General features: G+C 40.9%; 1 protein-coding gene across 1 annotated transcript in view; it reads right to left on the bottom strand.

Moving 5' to 3' along the window:
- The window catches only part of LOC121931669 (potassium voltage-gated channel subfamily KQT member 1-like), a 330,206-nt gene that overhangs the window by 1,358 nt on the left and 309,092 nt on the right, over positions 1 to 19,756 (bottom strand). The window lies entirely within an intron of this gene.

Here is a 19,756-nt window from a genome sequence, read left to right as displayed (position 1 = left end):
TTTCCTGGGAACTACAGTTTAAAATATGCTTAGAATTTTATAATGCTTAGAATTTTCAGTTCATATTTGCCTTCTATTGATTTAGTTTGTAATGCATATATCTAACAGTGAATTAAACAAATTACCTCATATTTCTTTGGTATCATAAAAAGTATATCCTTTGAAGTTGAATGTTATACATTTGTTTAAATGTTATTAATCTATTATAAAACAGGGTTGGACTAGGGCTGCTTGAAGACTTGTGAGTGTTTGTTCCTCCCTTGCTTCAACACCTGCCTCAGGGAGGATATAAGCAAGTGGTTAAATGCCTGTACAGTGGTACCTCGGGATACGAAATACCCAGGTTACGAAATTTCCGGGATACGAAAAAATCCCATTGGAAATAATTGTTCCGGGTTACGAATTTATTTCGGGTTACGAAAAAAATTTTTGGTGCTTTTCGGCGCTTTTTCGCACGAAACGCGGCTTTTCCCCATTAGCGCCTATGGCAATTCGGCTTACGAAGGCTTTTCGGGTTACGAAAGCGGCCGCGGAACGAATTAATTTCGTAACCCGAGGGAGCAGTGTACTGTAGCCATTCACTCAAAACCACAAGGTTGCGAGTTCAAGACCAGCAAAAGGGCCCAAGCTCGACTCAGGCTTGCATCCTTCCGAGGTCGCTAAAATGAGTACCCAGACTGTTGGGGGCAAATTAGCTTACTTGCTAATTAGCTTACTTGCTGTTCACCGCTATGATCTTTGGAATAGCGATATATAAATAAAACATATAATAATAATAATAATAATAATAATAATAATAATAATAATAATAATAATAATTAAAAAAACCTTTATTGGACTGGGCTGCTGGGGAGAGCCAAGATGGCGCTGGTGTAATAGGAGATGTTTTTAATGCGCTCCGGGGTATTTTTCTGTTCTGTTATTTTATTTTGATTATTTTTGTTTTGAATGCTATTTTCCAGCACTATTGGTTGCTGTTGCTCTTCCAGTGTTTTGGTGAAATTACTGATATGGGCAACAAAAAATGCCTTAGAACAAGCCCTGGTATAAAGAAGCAAAATAAGGCCTCTAAACAGCTTAAGATCGACAACTTACTTGCTAATGAGGAAACTGAGTATTCCAACTACACCTGTAAACTTAAATTTGGAGTTTACAATGCCAACTGCTAACAACTTCCTTGTGTTGGAAAAAGAAAATGAGCCTCTATCTGAACTTTTAGTATCTCCAGAGAACGAGCCGGCTATTACTCATGAAGGAGTGTCCTTGGAGTTAAATGAGTCTGTGTGGGAGAAACTGCCAGATACCGAGAAGGAACAATTCACAAAGCAAACAAAGTTAAATCCTCCTGACTTTGTGACAAAACAATGCCTTTTAACAGCTCATACTGTTATTTCAATTTATGAGCGTTTAGGGAAAATTGCGCATCAGGTAGAGCTTCTCAAATATTCTTTTGAGACTTTCATGCAGAAGCAATCAGTGGTAAAAGAGAGTTTGGATTACACCAATAGAGAAACATCTAGTAAAGTGGGGAATCCCACTATAAACAACTCTAGGGGCAGTCTACCAGTAACTCCTAAGGAGATGGGGAAAAGAAATCATAGTAGGATTCTACAAGCAAATCAAATTGCTTACAACAGAATAAACAATGGTAGATGGAGGTCCAATAGAGGCATTAGATCTTCACTGAGCCAACTTCTACAGGTACCCCCCTACGATATTGATATCCTCGCTGTGGAATGGCTTCCTAGTATATCAGCTCATAAGCGAATTCTGTTAACTTTTGAACAATCTACAATTCCTCTCATGTTGCTGAAAATGAAATCCTTCTTATCCAACTTCCAAATAATTCCAGCACAGTTTTTTCGAGAACAAACTATATCTCCTCTATTCCCTTATAAGCATAGTAGTGGGGGATCTACAGAGCAAAGTAATGCCAGTTTCATAACGTCTAAAGCAATCTCTAGTTCAGTTAAAACTTCCAACATTATGGCAGGGAGGCAATCCGCAGAAAAGCAGATCACAGACTTGAGTGACTTAATAATTAATGTAGAACAATATGACATCGCTTCCAGAGTGGACGATCTCAAAAATATGCTGCTTACTACCAAGGATCTGGCCATACCACTGTTGAATTCAATAACTACTGCTGAGATCCCCGATGCTGAGAAGGCTTCAGATATGACTCCTATTGATGCTCTTTTATTAATAAATGAAAAGGATCTTACAACTACAACTCCAGTACAACCTTTGGAACCTAAGAGGGTTAATACTATACCTTCTCTACATGAAGCATCCAACAATCAAAAAGCCCCAGCTCAACTAGAATTTTTGAACATTGGTGATGACATGGACTTGACTACATCAGCCTGACAACTAAGCCTACTATGTTGGAATATTATGGGTTGGGGAAATAAGTTCCATGATGCAGACTTTGCAAACTACCTACAAAACTTTAAAATTCTTTGTTTACAAGAGACATGGGCCCTCGAAACTAATTTGCCATCTCTCCATGGATTTTAAGCATTTTCTGTTCCTGCGATTAAAATTTGTACATGAGGCCTTGGTAGTGGTGGTCTCACAATATTCATCTCAGTTGATTTGCAGGCTGAGATTCAACCAATAACTAGTGCTTTCCCACAATGTATACAAGTGCTTGTTATTAAGAGCATGCATTTTGGTTCCTTAATCTGTACAAACATTTATTTTCCTCCTAACTTAGCAAAGAATGTAGGTCCTAATAGTATTTGGGATAGTTTATCTGAAACCCTGTCCTCTTTGGAGAGCCAATATCCCTCTACAAGGTTATTACTTTGTGGAGATTTTAACGCTAGAATTGGAAATGACTCAAGGCAGGTGGAGAATACTAATCATGGACTGACCGCTTATGCTGTCCCTGTCCCTAGGGTTTCTCAAGATATAACCACCAACAAATCTGGCTTAAAGCTTATAGAAGGTTCTTTTCTTGCATGGCTTGCAGTGTCTTAATGGAACCCATTATGATCTGAATCGGGCCCTTATACTATGTCACCAACAGGGGAGCAAGTACAATAGACTATATAATAGCATCTGCAAACCTGACTGATATTTGTAGATTTGAAGTTATTAATCGTGCCGAAAGTGATCATTTCCCATTGTCACTGTTATGTAATTCTGGGTCATTTTGCCCCCCATGCATTCTCCAAAATTTAAATGGAATTCATATGGGAGAACAGAGAATATGGTGGCCAATTAACTTGGGCACCTCAATTCATCAGATGCTGGAGAGTATTACTTTTAAGTCCCTACAACAGCTATTTTAAAACTCCAATTCAGATATTTTACAACTTTTCCAAACCATTATTCAAAGCTTAGCCTAAGTTGGTGAGTAATAAACAATTTAACCCCAACAAAGTAGTAACAACAGATGGTTTGATTTGGAATGTCGAAGTGCTCGGAAAGCATTGATGAGTTGCTCTCGACAGTACATAGAAATAATGATAATATCTCCCCTGACATCTAGCTTCATGCGGTCATCTTACAAGCACTTTTAGAAATAATATATATTTAATATACACATGGAAACATTAGCACAAGCTGTTACAGAAAAGTGAGAAACAGTTGGGATATCACTACCTCTGGCATGAACAGGATCACACCGGTTATTGTTGGGCACATCACATCGCAACAATGGTATAGCCATTTTAGTAAACTCTATGGAGCTACAAATGTGGAGCATCACTCCTCTGTGGCATTAAAAACTACCTGTTTGCCTTACTGGCCCCCGGTTTCAGAATCTAAGATAAAAAAGTTGATTGCAGCTCTTCCATTGAATAAAGCCCCAGGAGAAATATGATGCCCCCAGAAATATATAAAATTTTCTGAATGGTAGGCCCAATATTGGCTAAGGTGTTTACCCAAATCAATGGCCGGTTACAGACAGAGCTGCTGTGTTCACTTTTCTTCCTTGCTTCCCATGCAGCGGATTTACCACCACTTTAAGAAAGCAACCAGTGATATTAGCAGGAAATCTGTGAGAGATGGTTATGGTCTGCTGTCACTGAGCTCTATGGTGAAGGAGGAAATTTTGTTACCCTCCTACATAATGTGTGCGCGCATGTGTATGCATGCACATATGTGTATATACACATCTGCAGACATGAATATGTAGTCCCTGTGCAGTTTCTTGACCTAAAGGAAATGTCTTAACCCTGAGGGTTAAGAGCATTGGCTTTTTCTCCTCTAACCCCCCCCCCCCCCCCAGCCTTCTTGAAAAACACGTTTGGCTGCCACAGTTAACACAAATCTATATTAAAAATAGAGCCACTTGTCTAATGACACAACATTAAGAGCACCTAAAGCAGAGAAATGGGATCAGACAGAGAGGAAATACCTTAAGGCCTTCCCAAATGATTTAGAAACCATTTCTTCAGATTGCACTCAAGTGTACGTTTGGGTTCATGTTACAGGTAATTCCATGCTATTTCTCACTGCTCTAGTGGTTTAATGGAAGTGAGAAATGGTAATAGCTTATTCATTTCCCCTGAAGCAAAACAGTTGTTTTTAAAAAGCACCTTATCAACAATAGTTGCATAGCCTTGGCAAAGGAACATATGAGCTGGGGAATAAAACCGTACATTTTATTTAATAGTGGATATATAATAACTAACTTTGAGACAGTGGGTTAGTTCTAAGTATGATGACTAAACTTGGTTCCAGTCCATTTTTGATATCACTGTTGCAAAGGTTCTCTGCGAGAATTACAAATAAAAAAATTAAAAGCACAGTGTACAAAAACATGGCTTGAAAATAAAATTAAAAGCAAGATAAAAGAAACAGACAGTGAGTAATCAACACACACAGAGAATAACATCAGCACAGAAAAAGCAAACTTTGGAAGCCTTAGAAAATAAAACTATGTTTACTTGGTGCCAAGATTCCCCCATCCTCACTTGGGAAAGGCCCCATCATGTTTCCATAATGAAAAACTCTTCTCTCTATTTGATACTTGTTGCACCTCTTTCTGCAAGGTACCAAAAGAAGGGCCTCAGGAGATGCTTAGAGTAGGAGTGGCAAAAAAAAAAAAAGGGGGGGGCAGCTCAAGGCCTTTGGCAGTTTTTGCAGACCCTGCCAAGGTCCCACCAGGGTTTCCCAGTTCCCTCTTCCCCCGTTTCACTGAAAACCTTTGGTTTTGGGGGTCTCTTCTCTTATTAATTAAAGGCCCACCACTGGGTTTTAATCAGCAAGGAAGTAAACCACAAGTCAAGTTCTGGTTCACGTGCTGGTTAAAATAGCAGCTGGGTGTGTGTGGAGAGATAACTTTATTGCATTGGCCCAGGAACGGGCCGTAGCTTCCAAAAAGAATGTTCTGGGGATGGAGGCAGTGGGGAACTAGTGAGAATGCTGCCGCCACCGCTGAGCGTCCCATCCCGTTCAGATGCGTATCAGAGGGGGGATTTTCTGGAACACTTTTCAAGCATTCCCGGAAATTACCCCTGGGGAACACATCCGGAATGGGAGGGGATGCTAGGTGGGTGCAGCAGTGTTTCTGTGCATTCCTTCTCGCCACCTCCCACCCCCATAACATTCCTTTTTGGAACGCTACAGGCCCGTTCCAGGGCCAAAGCAAAAAGGTTCAATGTTTAAATTTAAAAAAAAATCTTGAGTGTGACGGGCACAGTGGAGGGGTGGCCCTCTGAGGCCCTGAAGTGAGAGAATGTGGCACCTCAAACCTAGGCAGTGGCCAACCCCAGACGGACTGTGAGTAGAAGTAATGAAACTATTTCACTTTTCACGTTATTCAAGCACATGTGTTTCTGAGTCACTTTGTAAAAAAGGGCACATGAATATTTGGAGATAATTTGCACACATTTTCTTACACATGAATATTTGTACACAGTTTTGTACTTAACTTCCCCAATACACATATTTCGGCAGTGATTTATCCCCAATTTATCCTGTTTTCTGTCCTCCCCAAATATATTTACAGTGGTGTCACTAGACGTGTGTGGGAGATATGGATCACACTGGGTATCACCTGGGAGGGTATCACCTGGGGGGGATGGGGGGGGGGCTTCTGAGTCTGGTGTGGTGGCAATCATTATGCTGAACTCAGAAGGCCTCAGGGATGGCTGTTACCTTCCGAGTTCAGTGTGGCAACCACCACGCGTGCACTGCGAAGGCATTTGGGGGGCAGGCAGATGCCTTGCAAGTCCGGTCTTCCCGGGGGTATGCAGAACTTATTATACAAAAAGCAGGCTTGGACACAAGAAGTGGAAGGATAGTAATAATGTGAGATATGCAGACAACGCCATACTACTAGCAGAAAATTTAACAGACCTGGAACAACTACCAAGGATGATCAAAGAAGAAAGTGCTAAGGCAGGCTCACTGCTCAACATAAAGAAAACAAAAATAATGACCCTGAAATATCACACATATTCAACCAGACAATGAGCACACTGAAATACTAAAAGAGTTCCCATACCTTGAATCAATCATTGATCAGAATGGGAACTGAAGTCAAAAAATAAGAAGAGGACTAGAAATGGGGAGGCAGTAAGAATGAGAAATGATTGTAAAAATGAAAAGATATCCCACGTGACTGATAGTTAGAACTGTGCAAGTCATTGTTTTCCTTATACCATGTATGGTTGTGAGAGCTGGACAGTAAGGAAGGTGGATAGGAAGAAAATCAATTCATTTGAGATGTGCTGGAGAAGAGTGCTCAGGATACCATGGAGAGCCAAAAAGACAAACAAGGGTCCTAGAACAGATCAAGCCTGAAATCTCCATTGAAGCCAAGATGATAGAGTTGAAGCTGTCGTACTTTACTCATGTCATGAAAAAGAATGGTTCATTGGAAAATACAATAATGCTAGAAAGGTGGAAGGATGTAGAAAGAGAGAAAGACCACATGTTAGTTAGATGCACTCTAATAAGGAGGTCACAGTTATAAATTTACAGGATCTAAGCAGAGCAGAGAAAATAAGGAGTATTGGAGAGGTCTCATCCACAGGGTCGCCATGAGTCGGGATCCTGAGGCCCATTAACAACAAAAATCTGTTAAAGAAGTAACAAGAAGAAATTGTCAGGCAGAAGACATTTCTTGTGGCATCCACACAATAATATTAGCATGTAGGCCATCCTTAAAAGTTTTGTTTAGAGATCCATGGAAAAAACGTTGTCTGCCATTGAACACTAGAAACAAGAATTTTAACTGGTCAAGATGGCCAAAGCCAACTGACAGTAGGCCAGTTAAATCCAAACCTCTCTGCCTAAGGGATTCTGCTATTTTTGAGAAACATCCTTGCCTTGGCATACTTTTGTACCAACATTGTTGCGTGTGTCCCGGGTTAAAGACAGTTTAGATCTGGTATGGCTCAACTCCTCCTCATGGAGCCCTTCTACACTATTTTTTCCAAATCTTCTGCTGGCAGATCTTAGACAACAGAGCAGTTCTTCTGGGAGATTTGTCATATAAACCTGAAAGAAGAGCAATCTGTTGGCAGAAGGGGATTTCTACTGGCAGAAGACACTTCTGCTTAATCCAGACCTGCAACCCTGGATTTAGCTTTACCTAAAAGGTAAATCAACCTCCTGGGACCTCCTGAGGTCTAGCTGACTTTCTGCATTTGTAGTACTAAAACTGAAGAAACAAGCTAGCAGTTTTGCCCTATGGTGAAGCACAGAGGGTCACAGAATCATAGAATCGTAGAGTTGGAAGAGACCAGAAGGGCCATCCAGTCCAACCCCCTGCTATGCATGAAATCCCAATCAAAGCATCCCCGACAGATAGACATCCAGCCTCTGCTTAAAGACCTCCAAAGAAGGAGACTCCACTACACTCCAAGGGAGTCTGTTCCACTGTCGAACAGCCCTCATTGTCAGGACAGTCCTCCTAATGTTGAGGTGGAATATCTTTTCCTGCAGCTTGCATCCATTGCTCCAGGTCCTGTTCTCTGGAGCTGCAGAAAATAAGTTTGCTCCCTCCTCATATGACATTCCTTCAAATATTTAAACAGGGCTATCATATCACCTCTTAACCTTCTTTTTTCCAGGCTAAACATCCCCAGCTCCCTAAGTCGTTCCTCATAGGACATGGTTTCCAGTACCTTCACTAAAAAGTCGCCCTCCTTTGGACATGTTCCAGTTTCTCAATGTCCTTTTTGGATTGTGGTGCCCAGAACTGGACACGATATTCCAGATGGGTCCTGACCAAAGCAGAATATAGTCGCACGATTACTTCTCTTGATCTAGACACTATACTTTTATTGATGCAGCCTAAAATTGCATTGGCCTTTTTAGCTGCTGCATCACACTGTTGACTCATGTTCAACTTGTGGTCTACTTGGATTCCTAGATCCCTTTCACATGTAGTCTCGCTCAGCCAGGTGTCCCCCATCCTATATATGTGCATTTTATTTTTCTGTCCTAAGTGCAGTACCTTACATTTCTCCATGTTGAATCATGGGTCAGATGTCTATAGCTGCTATGTCAGGCCTGGTAGCACATTACACTAGTTGCATTAGTTGAGATGTATCACATAAATAATATAATAAAATAATTGGACCGAATTATAAGCAAAACAAATTGTTATTGTGAATTAATTTAATTTAATGTAATTTGTTTCTCACCTGAACTTTCATGAAATAACAGCTATTACAAGATCCCTTTAAAAATTATGACAGCAGGTGGGGGTGGGAGGCCCAACCTGCAACATGAAATCTATGTGATTACATTTATAGGGTCTCTATAAGTTGACAGGTGATACGAAGGCATGCACATGCACACGTACACACTCACAGAGTTTTAGTTTCCTGTTCAGTCTTGTTATTTTCATTTTCTATGAAACTGCCCTCCCTTCCTTTATCCCAAACATACCACCCATTCTTAGCTTAGGTGTGAGAACACTCGTGACCTGGAAGATATAACTTTGAAAACAATTTCATTTGTTTTGGTTTCCATCTAACTTTCCTGTTTAAATTAACACACACAAAGTTATTGTTTCCTCTGCTTGAGTTTTTGCTATACATTACCAGGGGTTTTTGCTATACATTACCAGAGGATAGGAGCAGGTCTAATAGTTTTAAGTTAAAGGAATTCAGTTCAATTACAATTTACTTCTTGACAGTAAGGGCACTTTGACAATGAAACCAATTACCAAGAGAGGTGGTGAAGTCTCCTTTTCTGGGATGGCTTCAAACAGAAGCTAGACAGCTACTGTACCTGCTGACCAAAGCAGAATAGAGTGGCACTATAACTTCCCCTAATCTAGCCACTATACTTCTATTGATGCAGCTTAAAATCGCATTGGCTTTTTTAGGTGCCGCATAGCACTGTTGACTCATGTTCAATTCATGGTCTCCTTGGACTCCCAGATTCCTTTCACCCATAGTCTCATTCAGCCAGGTGTCACCCATCCTATATCTGTTCATTTCGTTTTTCCACCCTAAGTTCAGTACCTTACATTTCTCCATGCTGAAATTCATTTTGTTAGCTTTGGCCCAGCTTTCTAATCTTTTGAGGTCATTTTGAATTTAGATACTGTCCTCAGGGGTATTAGCTACTCCTCCTAATTTGGTGTCATCTGAATCTGCAAACTAGATTTCTCCGTATTGAAATTCATTTTATTAGCTTTGGTCCAGCTTTCTAATCTATTCAGGTCATTTTGAATTTTGATCCTGTTCTCTGGGGTATTAGCTACTCCCCCTAGTTTGGTGTCATCTGCAAATTTGATAAGTATGCCCCCAATTTTGTGCTCCAAGTCATTGATGAAGATGTTGAATAGCACTGGCCCCAGGACAGAGCCCTGTGGGTCCCCACTGGTCACTTCTCTCCAGGATGAAAAGGAGCCATTGTTGAGCATCTTTTGGGTTCAGTCAGTCAACCAATTACAAATCCATGTAACAGTTGCCTTGTCTAGCCCACATTTTACAAGCTTGTTTGCAAGAATGTCATGGGGAACGATGTCAAAGGCCTTACTGAAATCAAGATAATACTATATCCACTGCATTCCCTTCATCTACCAAGCTGGTAATTTTATCAAAAAAGAGTCAGGTTTGTCTGGCATGACTTCTTTCTCTGAAACCCATGTTGACTTTTTGTGATTATGGAATTGCCTTCTAGATGTTCACAGACTCTCTGTTTAATGATCTGCTCTAGAATCTTCCCTAGTACTGATGTCAGACTAACTGGATGATAATTGTTGGGATCCTCTTTTTTCCTCTTTTTGAAGATGGGGACAACGTTTGCCCTCCGCCAGTCTGCTGGGATCTCTCCTGTTCTCTAGGAGTTCTCAAAGATTATTGCCAATGGTTCTGATATTACTTTTGCCAGTTCTTTTAATACCCTTGGATATAGTTCATCTGGTCCTAGAGACTTACTGTACATTTAGATTAACCAGGTATTCCTGTATTATCTTATTACTTATTCTGTGCCAAAATTCCCCTATCCTGTCCCTTCCTTCTTTATCCTCAGTTGAGCACCCTTCGCCTTTTCTGAGAAGAATGAAGCAAAAAAGGTGTCGAGTAATTCTATCTTTTCTCTGTCTTCTGTTAGCATTTTGCCACCTTTGCCACATAGTGGCCCTACCATTTCTTTCTTCTTCCTTTTGTTGCGGACATATCCAAAAAAGCCCTTTTTATTGTTCTTTACCTCTCTAGCAAGCCTGAGTTCATTCTGTGCTTTAGCTTTTCTGACTTTACCTCTACACATGCTAGCTATTTCTTTGAATTCCTCTTTGATGATTTCCCCCTTTTTTCCATTTGTTATACATATTCTGTTTAAAACTTAGCTCCACTGAAAGTTCATTAATCATCCATCCTGGTTTCTTGAGACATCTCCCATTTTTCTTCTTCACTGGAACTGTTTTAATTTGTGCCTTCAGTATCTCCCTTTTGAGAAACTTCTATCCATCCTGAACTCCCTTCTCTTTTAGTATAGCTGACCATGGGATTACCCCCAGTATTTCTCTAAGTTTACTAAAATCCGCTCTCCTAAAGTCTAGGATGCGTGTCTGACTATGCCTGGCTTCTCCTTTCCACTGTATAACAAACTCCAGGAGAACATGGTCACTTCCACCTAAGGATCCCACCACTTGCACCCCATTAACCAGGTCATCCCTGTTGGTTAGGATCATATCTAAAATAGCTGACCCCCTTGTTGCTTCTTCCATCAATGATCAATTATAGTTGCCCACGAAGCTAAAATGTTATCAAAAAAATCAAGGAAGGCTACAGGCAGAAGAGAGCTTCATCTTTTTGTGTAACTACTCCAGCTTAATTGAAAGAAAGTGTGCCTTGTTTATTGATTTGAGAAATATTTGACTAGTGTAGCTACCAAACATCCCATAAGCAGACCATGTTGGTATGATGACCATTGAGTCTTCTTGGCTCACACTTTTGCAGACATATTTCTTAGAATAACATGGTAGCAGATATTATCACAGCTTTAAAGTCTGTTGAGTGTCTTAAGATAAAAAGCTTTATGGAAGCATTTTTTTAAAAAAAATAATTAAAAATAATAAAACATGGAGGTGTTTCAATCACACATGAGTATAAATATATACGATTAAAAGCCAAAGTCAGAATCACCTATGTCATAGTATTTCTGATCTCTATATATGGTTGTGAATGCTGGACAGTGAAGAAAGCAAATAGAAAGAAAATAAATTCATTTAAAATGTGGCGCTGGAGGAGAGTTCCATGGATACAAGGGACATCAGAAGACAGTTAAATGAGTCTGAAAGCCTGAGCTCTCACTGGAAGCCAAAATGAGTAAACTCAGGCTATCATTCCTTTGGGTATATCATTCATGGGAAGAGACAATAATGCTTGGTAAAGTAGAAGGAAGGAGGAAGACAATTTTTACACATTTATAGTTGGTTTGATTTGATAAAGATAGTCACAGTCCTGAATTTACATGACCTGCACAAGTCTGCAATTTATCAAGCTCTTGAACTCTTTTATTCATAGGGTTGCCATAAAGCAAAGCTGTCTCAGTGGCAAATAATAACAAATCACACACAAATAATGACATGCTGTTTTCCTCACCAGTTTAATAACCTCTGTTATCCTAAGACACTCTTTTAGTATAGCATTGAGGCAAAGGTGCTTTTAGTGATTTGCATTAAATTCATTGTGAAAATGTATCTGTTTTCCCCAAAGCCTTATCTTCATCACAGTCAAACAATTTTCTAGTTTAACATTTGGTTAACCATGCATGGGATTGCTCTTTAGAATTTTTAAAAAAATAGTTTTGCAAGAGACTGGTTGTCAGAACTAAAGATTTAGCATTTACAAATGCAGACAGTAAGGGCGGGAAGCTCTAAAAGTATGAGGCCACTTCTACAAAATTGTCATTCCACACTATTTGGAAACTTCCCTGTTACTATCTAGATAGAAGACAGGAGGACACCAAATCCCAGGGGACATTAGTGCCAGTGATACATAGAAAACTAGAGTGGTGAGGTGAAAACCTGTCAATAGGGGAAAAAAGACAAGGAAACAGCTATTCCATCTGTCTTGAGAATCTGACAGTATACCATCACTGTAGAAATAAAGCAGTTGGACACCCCTTTAACTGTCATGACCCAATGCTATGGCATTCTGGGATTTGTATTTTGTGAGATATTTAGCTTTCCCTGTTATCCAGTCCCCTTAAACCTCACATCCCAGAATGCCACAGCATTGAGACATGGGAGTTTATCACATGGGAGGAATTTCTCTTAATTTCGAATGAAAAGAAAGTGGGGCCAGAACGCATTCACGTGGATTTTTCTAGTTCAGCGAATTTATGTGAATTCGAATTGCATTCGAACTGACTTCCCATTGCCCAAAAATAGCTTGCCATTGTACCTCTCACACAATAACATGAAACCCCATGTGTTCAGACTGACTTCCCATTGCCTGAAATTGTGTGTCTAAGACGCAATAACATTAAACCTCATGTTTGTGTTCGGATTGCCATTGGCTTATACTCCCAATTTCCCTTGTCTGATAAACTCGATGGAAGGTGAAGTGGTGTCAGATTGCTTTATTTCTGTAGTGTGGTAGCAGACTGAGGGGGAAAATGAGTGAAAGAAGTAGATTTGCAAACCTTTGCTTGTCATTGAAAACTTCCATGTGGAATTAATTCATGATACATCATTCTGTCCCCAGTTTTATAACTGCATAAAAATCTTGTCCTTATAGTTTTTAAACTCATCTTGTATGTCAGGCATATGCCTTCATAAATTCTCTTCTCTCTCCCTACTTTCCTGGGCTTTGATTTTGTTGTTTTAAATTATATCCATGGTATGAAGTGTATTGACATGCAGAATTTTCTTTTTAAACAAGGCAACAGCCAAGTGAGCACATAACAGCAATGCAAAAGTTGCTACAGCAGTGTAAACACAGTCGACAGGAATCTCTTTGAGTCCCTCATTTCCTTAGCCTTGTTTGAAAAAAAATAAAATAAAACACAGAGGAGGGGGATTGAAAGCTGGTTTAATTACAAAAACTGGCTTTCTAGACACTAAACAAAACTGCAGCCTGGCTCAAGCTGACATGACGGACAGAGGCCTATTTTGCTTATTTCTCTGTGCCAATCTGCTTAAGCTCATCTTGTATGGCCATCCAAGCTGCCTGTCTGGGGGCCAAGTTTTGCAGCCTGAAAATATCCCAGCCCTGTATTGTTTTATGTGGTAAACAGCACAGCTGATACGCTCCTTGAATGCTTAAGCAATAACATAGTGAGGCAGTCATCTATACATGCATGCAATTCTTTGGGAATAAGGCCCATTTATTTTGCTGAGAAACATGTATAGGATGAAAATATGTAAAAAATCAGGTTTCACATCTGATATGGTTTACAGAACAAAGTGCAAAGGTTCCTGAACATATAGGTGTAAAAAAAAAACCTCGCCCAGAATAGTCAAGGAAATAAGTAATAATTTGACATGCTTTCCTGATGCTCAAATCTGCCACCTAAAATGGCAGTCTCATACTGTTTTGTAGCCTTCCAGTCCCTCAACACACCAGTATTTCTCAACTTCCATTGGCATCCCTGACATATGCAGATTTAACTGACAGTTACAACTGTGTACATAACTCTTTGGTTTGTGGAAGACTTCAGACCTCTATCCATTATGATTCTCTCTTTGGGACACCTACCTGTTTTCTGGCTGCCTTTCCCCAAAGCCAATCAGTGGCCAGGGGATGATGGAGAAACAGCCAACAGCCAGGTTCTTGTAACCTGTAGGAAGCAAACACCATCTTCCTGGATCACTGGGAGTCCCCTGGATGTCCAGGAGGAGGATGTCATTTTCCTGCAGACAGTTATAGGAATGGAGCCAGATGGCTGCCTGGCTTTTCCTTGCCCCCACACTCCTCAGGCCACTGAAAGGCTGTGTGTATCGGGAGGGGGTACCAAGACTGAGATCTGGTAGACTGATTGTTTAGTGTGGCAATATGAAATATTATTGCCCTACGGCTTTTCCCCATCCTGGGCATGGACTCGGACTGGACTGGGACTGTGTCTTATCGCATAGCTTCATGCCCAGATTGTTACCATCTTCTCTTGTCCCTGGCTAAAATGCTTCTTTTCCATCATGGGAGATGTTCCGATCAAGGATGGGATAGTAATGATCTGGGCATGGAGCTGTGTGATTCAGAAAGGGGGGGGCATAGTTTTTACCCATTTAACCCACATCAAAAAGATGCTGGCAAAAGGAGGTGTTTTTTGGACTGAATTGATTTATTTAGAATTAAATCGATTCAGCCAAAGTGGGAACCCTCTCTCCTTCTGCCCCAGCCTCTCCTCCACTGCGGGTTTACCAGTATGGCCAGGAGGACGGAGTGAGGCATGGCGGGGAAACAGCGGCTGTTGCATCCTGCACCGATCTTGAAACTGGCGCAAACATAGTGGAAACCACTCTATTCGCTGAACCGGTTTCAGGAATTGGTTCAGGAATTGAATCAAGAGGTAAGTGGAAATTAGGCCTATACAACTTCTGCAGGTAGGTTCTGCATGTTGGGTTGAACCATTTTCCTTGATATACTAGATTTCTGTTTATTGAAGATACTTGCCAGGATGTGTGAGGCCATATCATCTCCCAAAGTCTAGGAAAGGATTAACCCTTTATTATAAATTGGTTCCTTTCAGCAGATAGCACCTGGTGGTGAGGCAATCATCCCCATCTCTCAGCTTTGTCATGGCTTTTCATGAAATTCCCATAGCTACTCCACAGCCCTGCTTTACCTCAGAACAGGACAAAGCAGAGTACAAGCAACACCTGTCAAGGCCACTTGCTGATTTCCAATGTATGAAGTGTCAGAGTCAACAATGTTACTTCATAGTTAATGGTGTTTATAGTGGGTAGGGGAATTTCAATTTAGCCATACCCGGGGATGTTACTCTAGGAGAGGCACAATGAAGGCACTACTGTCCCTAAATGAATTTTTCCTCCAGTCTCCAAATTTCTAGCATTGCAGGAATTTAAAATGTGACTTGGGCATTTAGAAATGCAGCTTAGGCATTCAAAGAAAAGTGGCAGGCAAAGTTACATAGGGAATGTGAAACATACCAAATGCAGGAATGTGAGCATGAACAATTTTCAGTGTCTCACTCTGCAGTACTAGAAATTTGGGGAATGAAGTAAAAATACATTGGGCAGCAGAATGCATGCAAAATAGCTACACCGCTGGTTTCCTTTCCTTTCCATCTTTTTTGATGGATATCTCCCTTGCTTGTTCCTAATCTACTGTCAGTGATTCCCTTCTCCTTTCATTTCCTCCTAAGCCTTCTCTTTCAACATACCAACGAAACCAAACCAAACCAAACCAACTAACCAACAGGGGTGGGGAGGAAAAAAAAACCCATCCAAGGCTCTCAATGTTAAGAACAAGCTCTCGTACCTTGGATAAGCTCCTTAAAAGTGTTTCCAATTTTTATGAGATTATTTTTTTCACCAAAATGAGCAGGATACTAGAAACAACAGAGGTTTTTATTTTAAACTTGGCTGGCCTACATTAACCAATACAGTGCCAAGACTGCAACTCTTATCTAATCTAGGAAGGAGAGCATTTATCCTTTTAGCCCCCCACCCCCACAGTTGCTTTAAAATGGAGCAATGCCCAGAATCTCACATTACACATCGGAGTACCTCCAGGAGACCCCAGTGCTACAGCTGAAAGGTCTGCAGAAGGTAGGGGTGGGGGATGGAGAGAGTGAAGTTTAATTTAGTGGCCTTCTCCTGGGGGTATTTGTATGCAGGACCTGTCAGCCCGCCCATTTATCACTGCCAGGAATTGGAGTAGGCAAGGTTAATCCTGGCCATGAATAGGAAACCCCCCTACCTCTTATTTTTCACTGCTTCTCCCTCCTCTGCCTCCTCCCCCATTTGTTCCTTCTCCTCCTCTTTTGTTTTAAAGCAATCTTCTCTTTGGTTTTGGAGCAAGGTACAAATGGAATTATGGGTTGCACTGTTCAGAGAATGTTGCACATGTATCATCACTTGTTCTAAACAGAAAAAGGAGGTGGAAGACAAAATACTGCAAATGAGATTGACCTTCGTAATACTATACCATATGGCTTTTGCCACTAAACTTCATAGTTTAAACTAAACTTCATAGTTTAAAAAAATCCCATTGTTATTTCTTGACCTAAGGAGACAGGGAACCCTTGTTTCCTTTTCCCGTTTTGACGACTTCAGTAACATTTCAACAAGTAAGGGACATAGTTGAGTCATGGTAGGGAGACACTTTCAGCACAGCATGGTGCAGAGATGACAGTCAAAAAGCATGAGGTGGGAATGAGAAAAAATCAGTAAAAGCACTACCATAGTGGGATAAAACATCAAGAAAATTCATTTTGCAGTACAGACAGTTGCAGTAGAGATAGCTGATGGCACTTTACAAAACTAAAACTAAAATGCACACATTTGATGCCTTTTTCCAAGGAAAAATAAGAAAATAGGTCAGAAGAGAGGGCAAAGGAGAGAAGCAAAAATAAATGCTAACAGCTTTGATAAGATGATGCTGTAGATAAGCTGGACCTGGAAAAGGAACAGGTTTTAGCTGCCCCACCACCAAATTTGAAGCCCCATTTGAAATGTGTGCAAAATAGGAGTGGGCCACTGTCATGGTTGCATTGATTACTCCAAAGGACCTCTGTGTGTGTGTGGGCATGCACACATGCGTGCGCACATGCGTTTCTTCCTCCTGCGATACACCTAGACTTTTTGGGCCTCCAAATACCTCCTTACCCCAATGAGGTGTGGAGAAAATTTTGCCACATTATTTGCCCTCTCTAGCCTATTTTAGACTCAGGAGAATCCTTTTTTCCTCCCCACCTCCCAGTAGGAAGTCACCTGGGAGTCAGTTTCTAGGTCATGTTGCACTGGTGAAAGATTTCCAATATTTTAAATTTGATCATTTAAATTGTTTGTGGTGGCAAATTGCCCTCATGTCCCCATGGAGATGTTTGGAGGCAAATAAAATTGTGATAATTCTTTTTTTGTGGGGTGGGGAGTGGGACAGAAATGGTCCTAGGAGATACTTGCAGCCTGTTGTCTGAACTTCTCTCACCACTAGTGTAAAATGAATGCAATTATTTTAGCAATCCAGGAAGCATTATGCTAGAAAGGCTTCATTTGACCTCACTTTCTGGAATTAATATTGTAACCTGTGTACAGAGCATTGCCCTCATTACAAATTAAAGTTTTCATCATCATTAATATTACCAAACTGCTAATCTGATTGGCTAAATGGTGTTATACTGCCATCATGATCCTTCTTTGAATGTCACACAGTGAAGTAGAAATAAGCTCCAACGAGACTGAACATGGATGGGACAGTAATGGCAGAAGCTTGAGACAATAATTTATGTGAAAAGATGTGATTTTGAAAAGTTAATAGTCACACTGGCAAAACTTTGGGAAGTATTTCAGAAGTTCTGCCACACTGAAAAGCACACCACTACAAAGGCAACAGGTCTATTTTGTTCCTCCTTGTTCTCTTAGGTGCCATTCCCACTTGGCAGATAAAATGGATTATATTGGCGCGATTCTGATTCGGATTATGTTCCAAGACTAATTGCTTGAATTTTTCCCATCGTTTCCATTATGAAAAGGGGCAAATTACCTCGATTTATTTAGACCCTGTTTTCGTTCCCATTTATTTTAAATCAATGTATTTTAAAGCGGATTAATTTGCTCCCAGTTCCCATTTGTGTCTGCAAGCTGTCAATCAAACGCGTAGGTTTCAGACGTCACAAGTCTTGGGTTTTTTTTTGGGGGGGGGGCATCCAATGAAAATCTGCTACATCCAATGAAAATCGGCTGCATCCAAGACTCTTCTGTTGTGTCTCCCCAGACTAGAAGGAGTCTCTATTCGTCCTAAACCCCTTGCATCCGAGGCTCTTCTGTGTCTACCCATATTAACTGCCATAACTCAGTGCTAGGGAATCCTGGGAATGGTAGTTTATTATGGCACCAGCACTCTCTGGCAGAGGAGGATAAATGTCTCACAAACACAACAGTTCTCATAATTCCTTAGTACTGAGCTAGGGCAGGTTAAGGGGTCTCAAACTGTATTATTTCTACAGTGGGTTTTGATCTACAGATGAGTTCCCCCCCCCCTCATAAATTAAAAAAGTTGTTACTTTATAATTTACTTTAGAAATACACACACACACACACACACAAATATACATTCATATGTGTATATATACATGCATGCACACACACACAAATATGTATGTGTGTATATACCTATATGTGTGTATGTATATATGCATATGTGTGTGTGAGAGTATTCATATATAAACATATGTGTCTGTATAAAGAGACAGACAGACAGACAGACAGATAGATAGATAGTGTGTGTTTGCCAAATCAGATCAAGGGGGAGAAGGCAGTGGGCTTCAGTGGGGAGAGACTCTATGGGGAAGAGAGAAGAGAAGGCTTGATCCCCTCCCCCTCAGATCCCTGGGCATCCAGGCTCTCCTGTGTCTTCCCATAGTTCCTCTGGAAGGAGCCTCCATTCCCCCAAATCCCTTTGCCTCCCCCATTGCTCCCTGGGCTGTCTGGGGGGCGATCAAGCAGACATGTCCTGCAAAGCCCATCTGCTGCTCAGGTGCTCAGGCAGAGGCGAAAAAAGAAAAGATAATAGTTTAAAATGGTGTTCAATGGCTCTCCTCACACATTGGTCTATGAATGAGGAGCAGAGGGGAGGTTGCAATCCACCGGAGTAAAGGCTATGCGAATGGAAGAAAATGGCGCTGGCGATACAAAAAGAGAACCAAGAGGGTGACACCCCCAGGCCAACCCCTTGAGCGCTGCTCCTCCCATCTCCAGGTTCCAGAATCAGACCCTTTCATTCCCATTCATTTGCCCCGAATCAGACTCAGGAGGCACAGGAAAACTCGCTTTAAAACCACTGTTTTTTTAAAACCAATTTATCGACCTGTAATTCAGGTTTTCCTAGATAAATCAAATCAGATTCGAATGTCAGTGGGAACGATATCGGAGCAATGCAGGTCAGATTTGTACTCAAACGGGAACGATGCACCCATGATTCGCATCCAGATCCGGATTATAGGCCAGTGGGAATGACCCCTTAGTAGCAGTTAGTGATATACATGGTGCCAAGTGCCCCTGGTGTTCTGAAAATCTCTCCAGCCTTTGGATAACAGAGGAGCAGGACAGTGGTGGGGCAACCTGCACTATGATGATGTCATGATGTGTTATACATTTTGTATTTCTAAGAATTTTACCACACAATAAAAGAAAGGCAAAACC

Source organism: Sceloporus undulatus, chromosome 5 (assembly GCF_019175285.1).
Source record: "Sceloporus undulatus isolate JIND9_A2432 ecotype Alabama chromosome 5, SceUnd_v1.1, whole genome shotgun sequence".
NCBI lineage: Eukaryota > Metazoa > Chordata > Lepidosauria > Squamata > Phrynosomatidae > Sceloporus > Sceloporus undulatus.
Note: the sequence above shows the minus strand (reverse complement) of the source record. Positions and strands in the feature narration are given on the sequence as shown.